Consider the following 20,481-nt stretch of genomic DNA (forward strand, 5'->3'; position numbering starts at 1 on the left):
AAATGGCAGGAAAACATTGGATCAAGCTTCTATTTTCTGATTAAACCTGATGATAATATTTGGTGTTACATGCTGTGTCCTATAACAAAAACCTAAAAATATAGTGGCACTGACTTTGTGGTCAAATAGTGGGTTGCTAGAAGCAGGTATATAAGCTGGGATGGCTAGAGATCCATTATGCTGTGGGGAAACACTCAGCAAAGCTGATGCCTTTAGGAACCTAAAAGTCAGACCACATAACTCTTGAGGTTATGGGTGATAGATACCATGTGTTGGCGGTTCTTAGCCTCCTTTGGCAATGAAGAAAAATAAGGGTATCAGGAAATGGTTACCTGGTTTTTAAGCAAAGATGAAAAACAAAAGGCAACTGCTTCTAGAACTCCTTTCTGGTATCAATGTGTGTGTTAGTCAGTATAAGGAAAGCTCATCGGTATAATAAGTGACCCCCAAAAGCTCAGTGGCTTAACATTTAAAAAGTTTATTTCTCAGTCAAGAAAATTATAATGTGAGGCTGGGATTGTGGCTCAGTGGTAGAGTGCTTGCCTGGCACGGGTAAGGCGTTGTTTTGTTTGATCCTCAGCACAACATAAAAGATAAATAAATAGATAGATAGATAGATAGATATAGTTTATCCATCTACAACTAAAAAAATACTTTTAAAAAAGTGTAATGTGGATATTCCTCTGAGCAGTGATTCAGAGATACATATTTATTCCATGTTATGTTCTATATCTCCTATGAGTGAGTGGCATTGAGGTTATTCTGGCATTTCCTAGTCAAAAGATGGAGAAGGGGCAGGGATTGGGTCATCTCTGGCTGAGCAATTACTTCTGGGGAACAAGTGTACCTGAAGAAGGGGAGGGTAAGTCTTCACTGGTCAGCTAACCATTTTGTCAAATGATTATAAAGTTCTTTTTCTTTTCTTTTTTGTTGCTATAAAATTTCTCTCACCACAATGCAGCTTCTTCCTGGTCTTTCCAACTTCTCTCCCTTTTTCTTTGGTCTCTTTTTGAGTTTACGTTTCTCTGCTTTACTGCTAACAATAAGTTCTTTCCTGAGTCTTTTTGTTTTGTTTTGTTTTTAATTTTGGCACTGAGGTTTGAACCCAGGAGCACTGAACTACTAAGCCACATCCCCAGCCCTTTTTTATATTTTATTTAGAGACAGGGTCTCACTGAGTTGCTTAGTGCCTCGCTAAATTGCTGAAGCTGGCTTTGAACTCTTGATTCTCCTGCCTCAGCTTCCTGAGCTGCTGGGATTACAGATGTACACCATAGTGCCCGGCTTCTGATCCATTTCTAAGTGTTAGGTCAAGGCAAAAAGATGGAGCTGCCCTCTGGTCAAATTTAGGAGTAGGAGTCATTTCTGTGCCTTTTACTTTAACTTAAATACTATTTTATTCTTACTGTTGTGAATCATGAGCAGTGGAGGTCAAAATAAATCTAATGCAGGAAATAAAATAAATATTCACAATACTGTTGACTTTTTCCATACTTCCATGTTCCATGCTCTTTAGTTTTTCAGGTTTCATACTGGCTTTGGGGCAAAAGTTTCAAGTACTGAGTTATCACTTTTTATTCATTATTAATAGAAACCACTCACCACTGCTAAAGGAGAATAGCAAAGGTGATTGAGACCATTTTCAACTGTCCAATAACAAGAATCACAATGGTTAGAGAGTTTTGTCTCATTCATTGACCTTCTATCCTATTGTATTTTGGACAGGAAATAAAAATACATTTGTGAAATATAAGATTTGAATGTTTTTTTAATATTCAAATTGCACATTTCTCCATAAGAGGTGGTCAACAGAAGTAACTATTTCTTCACTGCATTCTATGTCTTATATTTTGGGTTTAGGACAGAAGAAAAAGGCTTTAGTTCCATTCCAAATAGTTACTGTGCTTTGAAATGATCCCCAGTATATTGGTCAAGAATCAGTCTGTTCAGAAATTTTGAGTTTTTCATCATGAAGATTCCTCAAAAAGTTCTAGCTCAGTGATAGAGTGCTTGCCAGGTATGCACAAGGCCCTGGGTTTAATCCCCAGCACAGTAAAAAAAAAAAAAAAAAAACTAAAAAAAGTTGAAAATAGACCTACCTGTGTTCATTGCAAAATGATTCAAAATATCCAAGATACAGAAACAACTTAATTGCACATCAATGGACAAATGGGTTTAAAAATTGTGATATTGTTGAGTTTGGTGACACACACCTATAATTCTGCTGAGACAGGAGGATCACAAGTTCAAGTCCAGCCTCAGCAACTTGGAAAGTCCCTAAGCAATTTAGTGAGACCCTGTCTCAAAAGATAAAAATGGCTGGGGATGTAGCTCAATAGTTAAGTACCCCTGGTTCAATCCTCCGCAAACAAATAAATAAATAAATAGAAAAATTTTGACATGTATATAAAACAAAGAACTTCAGCTTGGCTAAAATTTGAATGCAAAAATGTAGTTTCATTACTCTATTCCCAGTCTATTTCCATAAACATGGCCTAAAGAGTTAACATAATAATAATGAACTGAGCAATCAGTTGAAAATAAGAAAAAAATATGTGAATCCTCATAGAAGTTAATCATAGCAATAATAATAACTATAATATATACTTACTATATGCCAGGCACCCTTCTATAGCCTTTATATGGATTAACCCATGCAATCCTCAAAACAACCCTAAGAGTTGTGTTTGTTATTATTATCATCCTAAGTTCTGTGTGTGCGTGCGCGCATGCACGTGTGTGTGTGTGTGTATGTGTGTATATATAAAACTGAAGCCTAGAAGAATTAAATTGTAGGATCACACAACTAGCCTTTAGCAGGATGTAAAATAGTTGAAATAAGAGCACAACAAACCCATTTGTCATCCCTGGAGATCAAAAATGGGCAAACTGGAAAAATAACCTTTGAGAGTTTCCCAGCATGGGTGACTTCCTCTGACTTGCTCACAGAGCAAGAACCATCCTCAGGCAAGAAGGATCCAAAGCCCTGGTCAACCTCTCCTTGTTCCGAATGTAGGAAGCTTTGGATGATGCCTGCATGTCCTCAGAATAGTCCCTTCACCATTCCTCTCACCAGACCAGGAGGGTGCCAGTGCCAAGGAGCTCTTCTGTCCTATTGAAAGCAGAGAATGGTTTCCTCTGAAATAAGTACAAAGAGCAAGCAAATTTAGTCAGTTTATGCAAAACACAAAATGGCATCTGCCATCTGGAAAAACACACCAAAGCCTTGAGCCGTCAAGCCCCTTTCAAGACTTTGGCATATAAAATCAACATTTATTTTCCCTACGTCTGACTGGTCCATGTGAACCCCCAGCTTCATTAAATGTATTCCCCCTTCCTCCATCCCTGTCGCTGGCCATTTACGCTCCTGTCACACGTACTTCCTCATTTTAAAAAGATAGATGATAGATAAATAGACAGATTTGCCTTCTCAATGGTACAAAGATTTCTGAGAGATGGCCTTAGTAACAGATGGGGTTTTTTTTTTTAAAAAAAAAAAGGAACAAATAAGGAAATAAAATCCTCTGTAATTACCTTCCATTTTTACATTTAAATGTTTTTTAAACATATACCTTCCCTTATATTGTGTACATGTATATAATTTGTCACTGACATTCCAGAGGTCCAAGATGTGGGTTGCTGCTGTTGCTCTTGTTGTGATCACAAACCCCTGATCTCGCCTCCATCTGCACCAACTTCAAGGAGCTTGAGACAGATGAGAACAAGAACAAGAAGGGCTGCTCAGATTGTTGCCTTGGTGCCAGGCTGGGTAAGCAGGGAATCTAGGCAGAAATGCATCCAGCATATTCACAGGAGTGAAAATAAGATTCTGTCAATGCTTACTTAAGAGTTATGGTTAAATGTTCAGGGATTGTTCAGGAAAATCTTGAGGTGGTGTCCGAAGAAAGCTGATAAAACCAAATGGATGGAGAAGGGACAGAAGCATGGCTGAGGATGAAATTATCTATGGGCTTGGAATGAAGTGGGCTGGGGCACAGTCAGAATCAGGGAATAGGACAAGACCATTGGGACCCTCGTGGTAAAGCGATTCCCACAAGCCAGCTGCTGTATGTTTATTAGATCCTTAAGTGTCACAACAATCAAATGGGGGAGGTATTTCACATATGAGAAATCTGGGGTCCAGACATCTTGAGTTACACTTCTGGGGATGGTATTTAAACCAGGTCGTCTGATTCAGATTCTGTCCTTGCAACCACCATTTTTTACTACTTAATGTATATATGGATAGACTGAACTAGAAAGATATACACCTTACCAGTCTTCCCTTTCTGTTATGGTTTGGATCATAAGTGTCCCACAAAGCTGGGTGCATTGGCGCATGCCTGTAATCCCAGTGACTCAGGAAGCTGAGGCAGGAGAATCACAAGTTCAAGACCAGCCTCAGCAAATTAGCAAGGTTCTAAGTAACTTAGCGAGACCCTGTCTCTAAATAAAAAAATAAGAAGGGGTGGGGGATGTGGCTCAGTGGTTAAGCACTCCTGGATTCAATCTGCAGTACCAAAACCACAAAATAAATGTCCACTAAAACCTCATGTGTTGAAGACTTGGTCCCCGGCTAATGGCACTATTGGGAGATGGTGGAAATCTTAGGAGGTGGGGCCTAGTTGAAGGAAGGTAGGTGATGGAGAGTGTGCCCTTGAAGGGTGTATTGGAATTCCAGCCCCTTTCTCTCTTTGCTTTGTAGCTGCCACAAGGTAAGTGGTTTTGGTCCACCACTTGCTCCCTGACATGATGCTCTGCCTGCCATGGTCCCAAACAACAGGGACAAGTTTCCATGATCTAAAGCCTCTGAAACCCCGAGCCATCTTTTCTTTATAAGTTGATTTTTACAGGCATTTTGTCAGAGTGATGGAAAGCTAACACATCTGGTTAGAGGACTTTTATCTCATTCAATGTACTGCTCTGTATTTCCATTTTCTCTATTTTATAATCAGAACTTTTCAAAGGTTACTGCTTTTTTAAAAAAGCTAGCACTTGCTTAATGAAGGAAAGAAGCTGAAACTTGATTAGGAAAGAAAATTTGATTTTCTCAGAAGCAGAAAAACGTATGAAGCCAGAAGTTGGGGTCGAGATCTGACTGGTAGTCAGGATTTGTCTTAGTGCTGTGCAAATGCAGGTCTGCTATTGTATCTTCCTGGATTAAACCTATTTTAAGGCTGAGAGTCTGTTCCCAAGGTCAAATTGTTGGGATCAGGGGAGGGATTAGGGGAGGCCAGACTGTGGAGCAGTTCATATCTCCATGGCTGATCTCTGATCAGGCATCATATACTCTTTCCTTAGCGAAATCTATCCATGTTTGTTCGACCCTGGCTGATTCATTCACTCATCCTCTGCCCCCATTTAGAAGTGCCCCATGATGGTATTTTTTCAGTTGCATTAAAATGAATACTCTTTTGATCATTTCTTTATTCTTCAGATTTAGGAAGAAATGCTGAAGTCTCCTAGAAGTTGGTGTGCTGCTCTAACAGAAACAGCATGACCTCATTTAAAATCCCAGCTCCCTCACCTATGATCGTGGACAATTGAAAATTTTTGTCCTTAGTTTCCTCATCTGTAAAATGCAAGATGCTAGGAGTGTTGGATTGGAGCAATATATTGTTCTTATAATTATCATCATCATTATTATTAGCAACAGTAATAACAGTAGACACAATCACCCATAAGTTCCAGCAAAAGACCCATTCTTACCACTCTGGAAAGCTGCCAACTCACTACAGAAATGATGTGACAATGGACTCCAATATATTATTGAAGTGACATTCTCCAACTCCAGGGGCTGAGGAGCTTGTTGCTATCACAGAACCCCCTTCAGGCCAGTCTTTTGAGTGTCACTTACACCAGTTTGGAAGTAATCTGCTTGCTCGCCCTTCTAGCAAAGGATGTCATGATCAGCTAATGGAAAGTGACAAGAAGGGATATAATGAATGAGAGGGACTTAAAGTTTGGGATAAAAAAAAGGAGCCTTGTTCTTTTGGGGAATGCACAATGCTAAGCATACCATGTTAAATCGTGCGTGTCAAATAATGGACTAATTAAGAATCTTCAACCATTTTTTTCACATCTCATTTTTTTTCTGTCCTTTCAAAGATGTATTTTCAAATTAGCTCTTAGCTTTCCCAATAAGTACCAATAGCAAAGAAAAAGAAACCTGGCCTATCAGTGAAGCAAATGATAAACCTAAAAGAAAATACATGGGAAAGGAGGTGGGACTTTCGTGGGAGATATTGGAAAGTTTTATAATCGTAGCAGTAACTTCTTGAATAATGGAATTTAATAACATATAATGAACTATGATTTCAGAGAACTCTGATTCAATTCCTCTAATTGTTGAAGCCAGTGAAATGAAGGCAAAGTTTATCGTGCAAACACGTTGCTAATGCCACTGAACACCGCAGGGAAGAGACAATTGTTCCCAGCTGCCTACCTCCTCACACCCAGAGGGCACACAGTCCCTTGCCCTCCAAATGCCGGCATGAATCTTCCGCTTCCAATGACAAACCTCGTTCTAGGACTTTAAAGTCACAGAAATGCAATTTTTGCAATCAAAAAACTATTGTATTAAGCAGAGAACAGAGGGGTAACCAGATACAAAGCCTCCAATTAGGTTATAAAGAATAATAACTAATACGCTTTCACTGTGATGCCAAAAAGTACAAAAACCTATAATAAATTTAATTGAGCACATGATCATAAGCACTGTTTTTCTGCCTACATGGTTCTGCTATATTAAGGTACACTCCAAATAGAGAAACACATTTTTTTCTTCATTGTTATTGAAAAGGATGATTTTTCTTTCCTTTCTAATTTGGATCATTTTACCAATGTCAAAAAAAAAATGGGGAAGGTATAATCAAGAAAAAAAATATTTATTCCAAATTGATATATCTAAGCATAAAAACAAAGGAAGAAATTAAAGCAACTAGCTGAATAATTCAGGTCCCCTCTAAAAGGTTAGAGATTTCTAATAAAAATACATTGCTTTTGCCTGAATCATTAAGATGATCGTCTTCATTTTCCACTTTATTTTATAAGTGTGGATCTGTTGAGGAAAAAAAAAAATCTCTCCTCATCATTTTCAAGTGTTCTTCAGTTTTTTTTCTGACAAGTGTAAATTCTTTCGATACATGAACCTTATGCACCTCAGAAATAAACAATTTAAAATTCTACAGAAACTTTTGCAAAGCAGCTCTTTAAATTACTGAGCCAAAAGGGGGGGGTGGAATTAGGAATAAGTATTTCCTTCCCTTTCCCCAAAAGGTCCATGAAACCTGATGGTTACATTTGGGGGCAGAAGGGGGAGTGAAATACCTCTGTAAACTGAGAGCCTAAAAACAGGAAAATTAGTGTTGTGCCACGGCTATGAGCAGCTAATAAAGAGAACATGGTTAAAAGAGATTAAGGTTCAAATTAAGGTCAGAAAAGAGACTGATTGAGGAAAACCGCCATGTTCCGCTGCATGGCAGTTTAAGTGAGACAGTTCCCCTGAATCAGTCTTAGGTTGAAAAATTACACTGTTGGGGTTAATAAAGAGGCCGAGCATTTGTTTGGACTGAGACTTCAATTAAAATGTTATTTGGGGCGGCCAGAGCTAATGTCTTGCTTAGAGGTAAACTGAACTGCCTTTTAAGAGGATGAAAAAAAAAAAAGATGAAGAAGAAAAAAAATTAAAAAGACCACCTAATCTGTCAAAGACTCTGAATAACTGGCAGAAAGAATTGTGTTTGCTGGAGCTGTGCCCAACTCAGCAGTGAGCGTTCTTGAGGGTTTTGTGACATCATTGGAGGCGGCTGAGGGTCTCTGAGTTTCTGATTGTTGCACTGGGTGAGGGATCTAGTGTTCAGCTGAGCCTCCTGTGAGACAAAGGGGAAAAAAAAATCGGGTTGATGAAATATGCCAAGTTTGTTTTCTCTTGAGTGCCGCAAAAGGGGTGGGACCAAGAATTCTGGGTCTTACTCTCATGACTCCACCCCAGAGACAAAAATTGATGAATACAGTTAATTGAATTTCTCAGTCCATACCAGTTTGCCCACAATGAGACAAAAGGCACCAGAGTTTTGCTTTCATTTCACTTCTTGAGGGTGAGCAGAAATCCCCATGAATGTGTTCCCCTCCCTTACATTCACCCCAGTATTTCACAGGTTGAAGTATTTGGTATTTACACTGGCACATCCTGATCAACAAAGTGTGCGCATTTCCCAGCTTTCATCCAGTCTATAGTTTGAGGTAAAGGTGGGCAGTCAATAAGTTAAAAGAAATAGATGTATAATTAGAAATTGATAGCATTGAAAGAAAGTTGTGGGGCTGGAGGGATTCCACTTCTCTCTGATCATTTTCCTATCCCATCCCATGAGCAGCAACATGATCTCATTGCATTAGAGGGCATGGGGTAGCAGAGGAAGCTGGGTCATGGTAGATACAAAATATATGATTTCTGTTGGGGAGTCTGGGATCTGGCCATGATAAGTCATAACCATAAGTGGCACGTCACACAGAGAGGTGGGACAGATAAAAATAGCATGGATAAAAGTCAAAATGAACTTAGAAGGATGGACTTTGATTGACATTTCTCATTCGAATAGCATGATGGGTTGGCAGCTCAAGTGCAGTACCAGAAAAGGGCCCTGGGACTATCTCCTGAGGGAACTAAGGCCAGGTGACAGCAGAAAAGGTATGTGCTAGGGTCCAGAGAAGAGGAAAGGAACCAGTTGTGTTCCTCATTTCCTTCAGGCTATCCAGTTTTTCTCATGAGTTCTAGAGAATGGACTCAATCTGGCTTGATCTCATTTCAAATTGACCCCAAAGTCAGTTCTCCCATTCCAACCAAGGAAGATATTTATGAGAACATGAATTCCCCTCTCCCAACTCCACTAAAATAAGTTTGCTAATGAAAGATGTTTAGTCTTCAGAATGTGCTCGCGCATGTGTGTGTGTGTGTGTGTGTGTGTGTGTGTTACTGGGAATTGACACTAGGAGCACTCTACCACTGAGCTGTATCTCCAGCCCTTTTAACTTTTTTAAAAATTTTGAGACAGGGTCTCATGAAGTTGCCAAACATGACCTTGAACTTATGATTCTCCTGCCTCAGCCTCCTGAGTCACTGGATTAGAGAGAGCCACCACATCTGGCTAATCTTCAGAATATTCTCTTAAAAGATAAGCCTGGTTGTGTAAGGAAAAGAAAAAAAAAGTAGGTAGTGCTTTAGGACCAAGCCACACAGAGGCATGATGCAAAAATGAGAGAGAACACTTTGAAAACAAAATGCCAATAATGAGATCATTGCAGTGGGAACAAGGAAGCAGCAAGCTGAGAAATCACACAACGTCCACAAGCGTTACGTCTGTCTAAGTGGAGGCAAAATCTGCCAGGCCCAGATTGACTTCATTAGTCATTTAGAAGCATGTACGCAGATCACAGGAAAAAAAAAATATTACCCTCCTCCTCACTGCAAAATAGTTGATTATTGGTATAAATAGAAACAGATTAGAACACCAATTCCTCAAAGCATAAATATTTCATTCACCAACCAGTCGCAATTTTGCCCATGGCGATTAAGAATCAAGTATGTGACACTACCACTCCACAGGTGCAAATGTAATCAACTTTAACAAGGAATCAGGGTTGACAAGGATTTAGACTGGAGATGGAGTTTATGCACAGACTGTGTTGTCCCAGCTGCAGTCAGGGAGACTGGTGAGAAACAAGCATCACCATCTAACCCGGTAAGTCCTACTTGCTGCTCTCTTACTGCTTCGTCTACTCAAACCAATGTGATTCTCATTCAGTAGACGTGTCAGTCACCTTCTTGACACTGGGCTCTGTGATGGGTATTAGGAATTCTACATTGAACAGTTTTCCTCCTTAGCATTCTTGATTTCCTCTCTTTACCTTTCCCCAGATTAACTTTTTTTCTAAAGTATTTATAATACTTGACATTGTATCTATATTTCTTGTTTATTGCCTTACCTACTAAGATATAAGCTCCATAAGGCAGAGATTTTGATTTTCCCATTGTATGATATTCCCAATATCTAGGCTACTTGAAGCACTCAAAGAATATTGTTCAATGAAAAAAAAAATAGTTTCCTCATGTCGATTATTAAAAGCAGAATTTTAAAAATAGGTGTCATGAACAAATATAATCAGGATTTCTAGTCTAGGAAATAAAAAGAGGCCTTTCTCAAGCAAATGATTTTTAAGTAGGACCCTGAAAAATGAGGAGGAGTTTGGAGAAGGGCATTGTATTTGTCAGCTTTTTTTGTTACCTTAGCAAAATACCTGAGGTTGTCTACTTTATAAAGAAGAGAGGTTTATTTAGTGCACAGTTTTGGAGACAGAAGGTCCAAGCAGAATGGTTAAGGTTCTGGTGAGGGTCCCTGTTGGCTGCATCACATCATGGTGAGAACACTGTGTATTTCGCTATGTGGTTTCTCTGCTTCTCCTGACAAAGATACCAGGCTTAAATCATAGGGGCTCCGCCTAATTACCTTATCTAATCTAATCACTCTCCAAAGTCCCTTCTCTTAAACATCACAGTGGATTAACTTTCTACCCTCTTAATATCATTAACATAAAGACTTTGGGGATTAAACTCCTGCATGAGTTCAGGAGACAAACCATAGCAAGAGGCCTTTTATGGAGAGATGAGAGCATGTATCAAGGTGTTCACAATGTTCAAGTAAAGCAAGAAAGACCTGCAACATGGGAATATGTGAGAGAAGAGGAAGGTTTCAAGAGATGAGGCAGGAGCCATGATCAGGAACCAGATTTTTCAAAATCATAAAGGTCACATTCAAGAGTCTGAACTTTATTCTAAGAGTACTAAAGTAGTGGCATGATCACAACTTCCAATTTATGGATCTTTGTGATAATCACAGAAGAAAGCATTTTGATTTGAGTATTCTGAAACAGACCAGGCATAGAACAGGGCAAGTATTTCAGTGTGTAGAAAAGAAAAACAATTAAAAACAACAACGACATAGCCACATTCATTAAGTATATACCAGAAGTACCATACTCTAATGGGTAACATGAAGAGGGTGGTAACAAGAAAAAGATGAGATATTTACCTCTGGAGAGAATGTAGCCCCACTACAGAGAATCAAGGCGCACTCACGGAACAGTTAGAGAATACAAGAAACCACTTGTCTCACTGTCTCTTTCCTTCTTTAAGGCCATCACTGCCACATAAAGCCCTTCCTAGTCTGACAGGATAAACCTTTGCTGCCTCTTCCTCCCTGTTGTTCTCAAGTTCAGCAGCAAGAGGCCATCTCAGGCTCTCCAGTTGCAGGGTGAATGTGTCTCCTCCAGGCCTTTTGGGAATGCATGTTATTCTGTACCTCACACCACTCATGGTTGAGCTCCTACCCAGGACCCAGCACTAGAGCACAACATATAGTTGACACCCAGTAGATATTTTTGGATGGCTCTTAGCAATGGAGCTAAAAGGTTACTCTTCTTTGTCCTTTCTAGAGAACACTTACTGGTTATCAATCACAGTGCTGAACACTGTGCCAGACACAGGGCTGAGGCCTTTCATGCCATTGTGGTTTGGATATGAGGTCGTTCCCAGAAAAGTTCTTGTTGTAGGCAATGCAGGAATGTTCAGAGGTGAAATGATCAGATTATGAGAGCTTTCATCTCATCAGTGGATTAGTCCATTTGATGGATTCTTAATTTAAATGGACCACTAGATGGTAACTGTAGGTAGTTGGGGTGCAGCTAGAGGAAGCACATCACTGAGGGTGTGCCCTTGGAGATTGTATTTTGTCCCTGGCCCTTCTTGACCACCTTCCCCATCCCCATCTTTGTAGATATCGTGAACTGAGCTGCTTTCCTTTACCATGTTCTTCCACCATGATGTTTTGCCTCACGGCAGCCCAAACTAATGGAATCAACGGACCATAGACTGAAACTCTGAAATTGTGAGTCCAAAACAAAAATTTCCTCCTGCTAGTTGTTACGGTTAGGATTTTGGTCACAGCAATGGAAAGCTGACTAACACACATGCATGCATTCTTAATTAACCTTCACAGGAATCTCTTGAGGTAGGTATTGTGACCATCCCCAATTTACACACAAGGACACCAAGGCTCAGAGAGGTACAGCAACCACCCTAGATTTACTCACAAGGCTCAGAGAGGTACAGTGACTTGCATGAGATCTTTCTCATCATGTAGCATGGACATAAACTCAAATCTGTTCCTCTCATAAATCCATGGTGTGGGCAGGCATTTGCCCAGCTTCTCCTCAAAGGCTTCTTGTTTCTCAAAGCTGACATGAAAATAACACTCAGGACTCCTAAAGCATTTTGTGTCAACCTGTGTTTGTAGCAGGGCTGCTTGATTTCTTTCCCACACTATGAGCATCTCAGATGGTTCTTACTTAGCTTGGTATCACAAATGTTGAGATTCATATTTGATACACAATCAGGGTATAGATTAATATTTTGAAGAATAAATTGATGAATGAACAAGCCCAAATGTACCTTTTAAGATAATGCATTAAGAAAACAAAACATGCACAAATCTAAATAGATAACAGATAAGTTTAGAGAACCATCACTCCTATTAACAAGACTACCTCCTTCCCTGTTGTTTCCCATATCTCCACCTGCCACAAGGTTCCTTTTCATAGTGGTTTCTCTGGTAAATTAAAAATTTGGGTTATTTTCAAAATTAAAAATACCCAAATTATGCCATTATATAAAGAGAGAGGGCAATCATGAAGACAACACATGAGTCATGGACCTAGGCACAAGCCAAGAGGACGTGAAGTCCAGGATGAAGCAGAAAAGGGAATTTGTTCTCTGCCACCTGCTTCTCCCTCAGAAGCACTGTAAAGCCTCCACCTTATTTTAAAAGGCAGAATGGTGAGAGATGATGCTTTTTTAAATTTAGGATATATTCCGTAGGGATAATTAACACAAATGTACCGAAGGTGAAATTTTTGAAAGCAACCACTATTCCAAAGTTGGAATCTCCCTGATGAGATGACTATACTAGAAACAACATGTTTATTGGCTCATAAATGACATGTCATCTCACAATTCACAACAGGGGGTCTTAGGGAAATAACTCACCCATTGTGAAGTCAATGTTCAAATCAATATCCCTTGGGGAGAAAAATATTGCTCATTGATGGAGATTGATTTTTCTTTTCCTTAAGAAATTCTCGAGGGGTAAACAACATCTTTTTTTTCCCCCAGGGTGAATGCAACTAAACAAGGCAATGTCAAGACCTACATTTTCTCATCCTCATTAGCATGACACTCCAAAATTATTAGTATAATTATGAATGCCTTTTGACCTATTGAAAAATAGATTCTGGTTCCATTTTTTTAAAAAATCTCATTTTAATATCCAAACAACAGGATCTCAAAGACAACTTAGTGTAGGGTCTCTGCTTTACCTGATGCCACCATTGTAAACAAAATACTTTTTAATGTTTTAAAAGAATCAGAATTAATATAAAAACTGAGAACACTAGAAACTAGATTTTTTTTAGCTGACAGATTCAATAATGACTAGTTTGTAATTTTTTTTCACTGTTTCTCCCTTACTTTCTCACACCTCTTGCATCCCAAAGTGATTAAAAAGCATAGACCAACATTGACTCTGATCTTTTACTGACTGCCTTCATAAATGCAAGAAGTTTGAATTGAACACAGAAAAAGGAAAGCCGAATTGAATTTATTTTATATTTAGTATGTTGGTTTGGGCTGATGAATATTTAGACATACTTACAAGGCTACAGTAGATTATATATTGTCTGATGTATAGATTGTCTTCTTAAGCCAAATGTATGATTGAAAGAAAGCTTGCTTTCTACCCTTTTGGAACTTAAAAGTTGCATAAGAAAGGACAGATGGATGATTTGGGGGGGGAGGGGGAAAGAAATGTCATTCAATTCATGTTTGTTCAAAAGGGTGTCACAGATCATTGGCAGAATTTTCACTCATTGGCAATTCCCCCAAGCAGCCAAAGATTAATTGAGCACCCAGACTACTGGGCTTTCTGAGGAGAGAACAATGATGTATTGGTGATTACAGAGGCTGAGACCCAGATCCAACAGAAGAGGAGCTACATGCTCTATCACAGGAATATCACGACTGGGGGTCCAGCCACCAAACCTAAGATTTTTGTCATTTTTCTTCTGACAGAAATGGACTCACATCAAACCACATTCTTGTACCCCATTCCTCCAGTATCTAAAAGTGCATTTTTCCAAGTGGCTTAACAGTTAAAATTAGAAGCAAAGTTCATTGATTGACAATGTTCATGACCTATAACTTGACCTCAGGAAAAATTCAAACCAGATTGGTATATTTGACTACTGCTTATGATATCAAAAAAAAAAAAATGCCACATAGAACAACAAGGCAAAGAAAAACAAAAAACAAAAATTTAAAGTAAAAATATTAAGTCTACCTTCCCCCAAATTTGCTTCTACAGGAAGTAAAAATAACCTTGATTCATCAACTGCCAAATCAAATATATATTAATCTTTTAATTTCTTACAGATTTAAAATTCAAAAATTATTGTCATGCATTGGTGGGGCTGTGGAGTTGCTTATTACATCAAAAGCCATGTTTGCTTTTGTCATACACTGAAGAAAACAGGGGACCGGAATGTCTAGGGACACTGGGAATAAACCACAAACTGAGATGAGTTGGGGCTGGAAGAAGAATAAGGTTGCAACAGTCAGAACACATCTGGGATTTGATTCAAAGTGCTCCAGAACCAGAACAAGGTATCTAAGCTGTTCTGTGTTATACACACAGCTGAGATTTCCAAATGGGAAATTTCCAGAAGTTACCCTGAGGACTTAACCTGAGAAAAGATTTCACTGGCAGACAAGGCATAACTTTACCCCTTTTACCCCTTGAGTGGGTCTGTAGAGGGCCGAGTAGACGGGCCTGGTTCTCAGAAGGTTCTGCTGACCCTTCCCACTGAAGCAAGGTTCTGAAGGTGTCAGCGGGATTTGGCTGACTGGGCCACTAATGGAGCTACAGTTAATTATTGACTGATTAGGGATTTACCTTATCTTTCGATCAGGAGCTGGCTCAAGACTTAACAGAAGCAGTTTAGAGCCAGGGGCAACCTACTCACATGCCTCTTTCTGCTTTTCCTTTGGGTTGCTTTAGCTTGTCCCTCCCTACAATTCACATTCAGGTCAGAATGGCCAGTGCCCACAGTGCTTAGGAGTTCGCAACACACAGGGAATGGGAGGAGCCAGCTCCACAGTGAGTAGAGATGTGGGCCTACAGAAGTATGTCCTCTGAAAAGCTTTGCTTCTTGCTCCAGGATTTCAGTCTCTGAGAAAAATAAAAAAGCAATGACCTTTTGTCTCTAAGAGTCCTGGTGATGCCCATAAGAATCAGCCCCTGACTCTGCAAGGCAGCCTGTCTGCTGAAGACCTCTTGGCAAAGGCAGAGAATCAGCCCAGGCAGCTCAGGCCCAGTTGCCCCAGATAAGAGGTGGCCCGTGTTAATGCACAGGCTTCCTCTGCGCCTCAGCAGGGCCTTCCTTTTCCAAACAGTCTCCCTTTAATGTTGGCGAATGTTGTTTTTCCATTGACTCAACATCTCTGGTGGTAAGCCAGTGGGGAAAGTTGCAGGGGGGAGGGGTTCGTGGGTGAGAGGGACGCCAAAGCCACAGAGAGAGGGACAGCCAGCCACATTTCCAAGCAAGCTCTCGACACCTGTTTTGGAAAGACAATGACAATCCTTGCTTCCTCTCAACGGAGAGCAGCCTTTCCTTCATTGCTGGGGTCAGTAATGGACCCCTGACCCTATCCTCTCACCAGGGCCCCCTTTAACAGGAGTTTCTTCAACGTGGAAACCTTCAAGCTTTCATAATCTTTCTCTATGAATTTCACTGTCATATTTGAAGGAAAGCAGGGGTTGGGGGAGTTTTGGAAAAACATGAAGGAGGGGAAATGAATTCTAAGAAAGCAAGTCTGGTGATGTAGTTCAGGGGTAGTGCCGCAGTCTGGCTGGGCACAAATAATCGAGCCGCCACAAAGCCTTGTAGGTTCAAACAGCAATTCTTTATTCCCCAACTCTCACCGGCACTGCACACACACTACTCGGGAATACACACCTTCCACCAGGCTCCGCGTGCCCAATCTCCCCAACCCCGGGAAGAACTGCACGGGACCTCCAAAGTAGCGGGCGCCCTAGTCAGATACCCGGAGCCGCCCTATTCCTGGAGCAGGGTCCATATACAACTCAATCAATCCAGCATCACAGCAATTATATACAGCTTAACTCAAATCATCATCTCAACGGTTCCCTGGAATCACCTTTCAACCATTCCCTCTGGCAATATGCCAGGCGTCATTCTGACTGGGCTGTGGCTCTCAACAGGGTAGAGGTTGGTGCTTAGCATGAACAAAGCTATGGATTCCATCCGGAGAACAAAGCATCATCATCGTCATCATTGTCATCTAGTCAAAAGAAGATGGGAGGGAAATAAGTAACAAGAGGGAAAGAAGTTGGAGAAAAAAAAAACAGAAAGAAGGAGGAACAGACAGATTAAAAGGATCAAGGCATGGAAATGGAAGGCAAAAGAGAGAGAGAAAAAAAAAAGAATAGAAAAAAAAAGAAATTTGAAATGAGAGTTTTCCCCAAAGAACTCAGTTTCTCAAGCCCCAGGACAGTGCCCAGATTGGGGATGGAGAGCCGACTTCTCAGGGGCTTCTCTGGGCAGCCCAAGGTCAAGGGGCATCTTCAAAACCAAATCTTGATTAGAGCCAGCTAAATGTTTTGACTTGAAGGAGACACTAAGGATTAAAAAGCAAAATGGAGCCAGCATGGGGAAGAAAGAAACAGGAAAAGAAAGAAAACTTAAAAAAAAAAAACTCATGGGGGACACAAAGGGAATGATAGAAAACACTTCTGAATCAGCTACTCATCTACTAACAAGCTGTAAAGATCTCCAATGACAAGTTGTCACATTAGTTTAGTGAAACTGAAGCAGTACTTATCCCCTTTCCTGTGCTTAATCTCTCCCTGCGTGCCACAAAAACATGCTACCACGTTTAATAGGATTAGTTTCGTTTGCTCTCTCTCCCCCCCCACCCTTTTTATTATTTCTTTTTTTTACAATTCTATTTTCAGCAGTACAGAGATCCTTGAATTCGTTGACTTCCTGCGGTGAACAGCAAAACCTGGCATGCACAGTTTTTACCCTTTACAGACTTTTTTTGAATCTGAAAAAAAAAACAACATAATTTGACTATTTTGTACCTTTTCCTCCGTTGAATGACTCCTGCTCCTCAAGGAAATGTCCCTATCTTTAGGGGGTGAAGGTGTTGATGGTAGAAGGGTCACGACAAAAACCAGAGGTATTTAAAAAGAGAAAAAAGAAAAAAAAAAGGGGGTGGGGTGGGGGCGCTGATCACACCCAATTCCTTCGGGGACTCTGTGGCCTAGCAGAAACTTCCAGCCCAGACCACAGGCTGACCTGGGTTCCACTGTTGGCTCTGCTACTTACTGGCTTGGTGGCCTTGAACATCTGGAGACTGGAAATGAGACTTATTCATGCAGTTGGGATAATCCTTTTTCCAGGCTGTTGGGAGAATTACATAAAATATGCTTATTTCCTCAATTCTAAGATTCACTTTTTTCTCGTGTTTATCATGTTCTTGAAATCAGTATGACTTAACAATCAATTGTGCATTTGAGGTCAGCATGTCTCCCTTTTCTCCCAAAGTCCATCTTTAAATTAATGGCTTGTTTTATAATCTACGACACTGTAGAATGAAGAAAATTGAAGTATAGAGTACCAGGCATCTGGCATAGAGGAAGTGCTCAGTAAATGCTGGAAGGATCTATCATCGCTCATTATTACAATGCCTGTTGCCTCCTTGTGGTGTTTTTACTGGAAGATCACTGTGAAATATGACAGGAGAAGGGGATGTTGACACTTCTGCCCCTCATCCAGAATCTTCTGGAACACAGTTCCTCATTCAGATTTCAGAAATCTGATCAAATCAAACACAGCTAATAGCTGCTGGTGGTGGGTCTGCATCAAAATCATCCAGTCACTCTGCTCTCTCAGCAGGGCCACCAACTACCACCAGTTAGCAAGGTCTTGCAAACAGAAAAGATCTAGTGAATGGAATGACTCCATTTTGTTTGAGTCCCTTTGGGTTATGTACCTTCTCCTGCTCTTTATAGACTCATTACCCGATGATCAGTATTGAGGAGAGAAAGAGGGGAACTCTCCCACTTGATCAGGGAGGGAAAAGGTCAGGACCTAGGGAAGGTATCAACACTGGGCCTCAGGTGGGAATGGAGGGGGAGAAGCTGAGAGGAAGGAGGAAGGGGCCTAAGGGACACTGAGGTGGCTCTGCAGGAGGGACACCCCCACAAGCAGAGCCAGGCCCACTGAGAGGGAGGCTGGTACCCACAGGACTGTTTTACCACCATAACCCCCTACACACAGGCGCACCCAGCAGTCCCCAGGAAAGAGCCTGGAATGTCTGTCCTCACACGATGTGACCACCATGGATCTGTGGGTTCCAAGTCCTTTTAGCCAACCGGGAATTAGCGAGCAACTTCAAAAGTCTGGACTAGAGGAAGCCAAGACGCCCTTCACCCTGGCTGGAACAGTGGCTAAATTTAGCTTCCCATCTCCCCTTGTTGTTGGTCTCTCCAATTGCCCCCTAAAAGATACTTCCACACCCCGCAGCCTTGCCTGGAGCTAAGGGGACTCCACACCAAACCTCCACTCTCCTGACTCCTCTGTACCCCGCCCCACCGGGTCTCACCTCCCCTCTCTCTCCATCAATCCAGCCCACCCACATAGGCTCTGCAAAGCACCCCTGTTCTGCCCACCCCCAGCTGTATGCTCCCCAACCAGGCAGCTCCTTCCACCCTCCACACATTTCCCCCATTCTGCCACCCATCCCCTACAGTCACTCCCCACCCAGTCATGCTCATCCAGATTCTCCACCCCAATCTTCCCTCTGGCTTCTATCCCCTGCCTACCCCCAAGTGTGGGCAAATGTGCTCCTCCCACCAGGATGGTGCTTGTAAAGGAGAAGACAGAGACTGCCACTCATCTGCTCCAGCCTGTTCCCAGATACATGTGTTCCTCTCTAGTTGTCTTGAGTTTCTTTTGTTTTGTTGCTTAGAGTCACAGACATTTCCCACCTGAACACAGAGATTAGTCAAGAGAGCAGGAACCTTCCACACTTGTCCAAAGTCACCCACCAGCATTTCAAGATAGGCATTGAGGGGAGGGAGAAGCTCCTACTTCTTCCCCTTCTGGGAGTATAGTGCTCCATCCCCACCCCTGAGGTTCACTCACCGGGAAGGGAGGGGGTGTTTATAGGTGCCCCAAGCTGGCAATCCCTTCTTGATCCCCTCCCCAGGAATATATAATTACTTTCTCTCAAGTTTTCTGAGTGCACAAGCAAAACACATTCCTTGGGATGCTGAATTAGTCACTGACAGCCACCTCCACTTCTATAATGGTCAGCCTCCTTGATCTGTCTCTGCTGGTTCAGCCCATTCCATTTCCTTGGCTCTCTTCCACTCACCCTGCTGCAAAAGTCTCAGCCAGGCATGGCACCTTCCTGCCTTCCTTTCCCTGCTCACAGCTGTCTTTGGCTGGCTCTCCCTGCATTACCTTTGGGGGTGCTCCTATTCATTGATTTGAACATAATTTTGTGAAGAATTTTTTTATTTTATTTTACATGCATAGGGGGAGGTATGGATTCAAACATGTAAAACATCTGATGTATGATATACATTTGGTTTTATTTTACCTAGGAATATTGACTTTTTTCTCCCTGCTTGTTGTTCCTTCTGGAATAGAACTTTTTGTCCTGTGGTTTCATGGGTCTGATCAGCAGCTTCTATAGGAAAGTTCTGCCATCTATGAAGTAGAAGATGTAAGAGGCTCAAAAATAGAAAAGAAAAAAAAGAGAGAGAGAGAGACAGGGAAGGGGAATAAAAGCAGATTTCAGATTAGTAAATGCCCCTTGTCTTCAAGTGGGCCTGATGGAGAGTTCTAGGTCTGGGAGCACAAGGCCTAGCTTCCAAACATGCACCAGTTCTAATTTATTTATTTTTGGTCTAAAAGGTCTTTGTTCAGGGTATGCATATGAAATGCTTCAGGTAGTAACAATGCATAAGCTAAAATGTGAACATTTAAGTCCACTTGGCCTCAAGAAAACTTTGAGGGTAGAGGAAGGTCAATACAAGCATATGTGCACACATTTGTGAACAGAATAGTTTCCTTATCTTGAACACCAATCATGGGCTGAACAATTTTGCTTGTGTAAAAAGAAGTCTCTCAATAACTATGATTTGGCTATTATCCCCATTTTACAGATAAGGAAAACTGAGGCTCAGGTTAACACACCCAAGGTCACAGTCAATAACTGCTGAGCAGTAATTGGGGACATAGTGTGACTACCAGATTTGCAGGTCCTTCTGCTTATCTTCT

This window comes from Marmota monax, unplaced genomic scaffold, assembly GCF_021218885.2.
Source record: "Marmota monax isolate L192 unplaced genomic scaffold, Marmota_monax_Labrador192_F-V1.1 WCK01_AAM20220418_F8-fsc00118, whole genome shotgun sequence".
Classification (NCBI taxonomy): Eukaryota; Metazoa; Chordata; class Mammalia; order Rodentia; family Sciuridae; genus Marmota; species Marmota monax.